The sequence below is a fragment of the Octopus bimaculoides genome, chromosome 25, assembly GCF_001194135.2.
Source record: "Octopus bimaculoides isolate UCB-OBI-ISO-001 chromosome 25, ASM119413v2, whole genome shotgun sequence".
In the NCBI taxonomy this organism is placed as follows: domain Eukaryota; kingdom Metazoa; phylum Mollusca; class Cephalopoda; order Octopoda; family Octopodidae; genus Octopus; species Octopus bimaculoides.
In genome coordinates, this window is record NC_069005.1 from 7,697,717 (window position 1) to 7,700,853 (window position 3,137).

General features: G+C 35.6%; 1 long non-coding RNA gene across 3 annotated transcripts in view; it reads right to left on the reverse strand.

Annotated features, from left to right (window-relative positions):
- LOC106881792 (uncharacterized) overlaps nt 1–3,137 on the reverse strand; it is a 16,722-nt gene that overhangs the window by 13,182 nt on the left and 403 nt on the right. The window contains exon 1 of one of the 3 annotated variants that reach the window (XR_001410901.2): nt 2,550–2,937. The exons of the other annotated variants lie outside the window; for them this stretch is intronic. This is a non-coding gene — a long non-coding RNA (uncharacterized LOC106881792). Of the gene's footprint in view, nt 1–2,549; nt 2,938–3,137 lie in introns of those variants that run through there. 3 annotated transcript variants of the gene reach the window in all.

The window sequence follows — 3,137 nt, forward strand, 5'->3', positions numbered from 1 at the left end:
GGGGGGGACAGATACAGATACAATGACCTACACACACACACACACAATGGGCTTCTTTCAATTTCCGTCTACCAAATGCATTCACAAGGCTTTGGTCTGCCCAAGGCTACAGTGGAAGACACTTGTCCAAGGTGTCACACAGTGGAACTGAACCCAGAACCATACTGTTGGGAAGCAAACTTCTTACCACACAGCCACGCTGATATAGATAGAGATAAATGGTTTATCTTTTAGTTATTTCATTCATGAGACTGAAGCTATGGCCATGCTGGGGCACCAGATTCAAAAGTTTAGTCGAACAAATCGATCCTAGTTCTTATTTATAAGGGCCATCTTTCGTTTTCACCCAGACTTGTCATCATTGGGATCTATTTCAAAACGGGGGCACCAGTTTTCATTTATGTTTTATGTAGTGTTTTTGGTACCGAAAGACTTTCAAACTTCGTATACTTATCTATTTTGTGTTATAGAACAGAAAAAAATTTTTGTATTCGAATTTATTTCATGTAAAAAATTGTCTTATTTCGATAATTTCTACTAATCACTGACGTCTATTCAGTTGAAAACAATTAGCGCTGTAACGGTGTATATCGTATTAATCCCCTAACCCTAACCCTAACTCTAAAATTGTTACACACATAGATACGCACAGCGTAATTTATTATATAAACAATATATGCGTATAAATTACGATTAAACCGGATGAAAAATGTCACAGGGAATAACATTTTTATGACCGCCCAGCAGTAACTCTATTCAGCTGAATAGACGTCAGTGATTGGTTGAAATTACAGAAATACGACAACTTTAACATGGAATAACTTGCGATGTACGTTTTTTTGTTAAGAAGACTAAGAGTAAAAGATGTTTTATATGACACATTCTACCAGTGTCCCAAGTTTCAAAGTGTTTCGTTAGTGTTTCGTTAAGAAAATACTGGTGCCCCCGTTTTCAAATAGATCCCATCATTGTTCCGAACAATCATATGGTCCCATATGATAGAAGTTTGACAGTTCTGAGGGGTATACCGAAAGAACGCCTTTTTAAGTCTGGTACTTACATTCTCGGCTCTTTTTGCCGAACCGCTACAGGGATGTAAACAAAACTACACTGGTTGTTGAGCACATGAGTGGGGGGGGGGGCAAACACGAAAACACACGGGACGGGCTTCTTTCAGTTTCTGTCTATCAAATACTTACGAGACTTTGTGTCGTCACCGGACACACAGACACACGTTTACTTTGGGTCCCTTCATATAACAAGTTTCTACATGTCTACTTTGTTTAGGCGTGTTTTCGCTGATAAATCTTCGATTATTTCTGAGATGAAATTCTATGGCGATCTTTGGGCTCGAATATGACACTTCCCCTTTCTTAACCCACTTTCTATGACAGTACAGAAGATTTTTTCCCCTTTTCCTTAAGCCTGCGGATGCGGCCACCTTCTTTTATAATAGGAGTTATTTCAAAGGTCTTGTTTAATTAAAATAAGATGGTTTGATTGTTTTGAATTTTGTTGTTTAAAATCGGAAAAAAATATTAAGTGAATAAGTCTTCTTAATATTTTATACCTCACGATGGAGCCTGTATCTATACAGTCACTCGACCTGCTAGAAATCGAAGCCAATGCTACCAATTTTAAATTTAATAACAAATAACAAAAAATAAACTGCAACAACAACCAAAGTAAAATTTTAAACAGAGACAAGCACAACCTCCCATCTTAAATAACAATACAAAACAAGAACAAAAAAAAACATTCTTAGAAATACATCAAAACACTTCCCCTGTGACAAGTTGGCAGCTTGTAACAGCAAAATAAAATTTATTCCATGGCCGCCAGATTTCAAGTAGTTTGAGAAAGTGAAAGTGGCACGCGATACTAAACTTAATGCCAAACATGTTTGTATCAATCAATCAATCAATCAATGTATATGACATGTATGAATGTATGTGTGTGTATATAATATATGTATGAATGTGTGTGTGTATGTATGTATAAATGTATGAATGTGTGTGTATATATATATATATGCATATATGTATGTATGTATGTATGTATGTATATTCATGCATGTCCCACGGGTCGGCCTTCGACTTTTTCTGTCCAAAACGGTTTCCCAACCCATATTTTTTTACAAGTTATTATTTATACCCTTATGTACTTCGAGATCCACCGTTCCAAAAATAAAAAAAGAATATATGTTGTGGTTAATTTTTGCTTGTGTTACTAAATTTGAGGTTATGCACACACACACACACACACACACGCCTTACAGGCAACTCGGAGAGTATAAGACTGTAGAGGCATCAACAAAATCCAGCACGAGGAACATTTAGCTGTTGTGTTCAGCAGACGAACTTTCTTCCCCTTTTTTTCTTCTCTCTAGATTTTGTGGTGTTTTATTTCAATATATTCTTTATATATATATATATATATATATTATCCGAAATGTATAGTATTAAATATCCATCACCACCGGTCTGTCTGTCTGTCTGTATGTATGTATGTATGCATGCATATACATTTCTCACACTATCATGGCTTACCAGCTATTTTACAGCACGGTCGGTTTAAATTGATCAAATAGAAGAAAAATAATGAAAACTAGTAAACAAGATAAATCCATGAAAATCAATGAATGCCTGCCCCCATTCCTCATAGCATGCCTTCATCAGTTTTTATAAAGATGCTACGAGAGAGAGAGCGAGAGAGAGAGAGAGAGAGGTTGGATGTTTAGATTTCTATGCCAGCAGCAGTCTATTAACAATCGATTTTACTTTGCCATCATTTATGCCCAATAATGGAGGCGATTGTCGGTTCTAAGGTTGCTGTGTGTCAACAGCGAAATAACAACGACGCCACCACCACCATCACTCTATCACTATCAGGCAAAAAATAATAATAATCTTCGATGTCGATTGTTAATTGATCAGTTTCGTAAGGATCCCAAACATAGATAACTAAGCAGCAGATATCTAGGTCATGTATGTGTATGTCTGTCAATGTGTGTGTGTGTGTATATATATATATATATATATATATATATATATATATATATATATGTGTGTGTGTGTGTATGAATTTAAGTATCTAATTCAACTGAATCTTAATTATTTAACTCAGCTATATATATA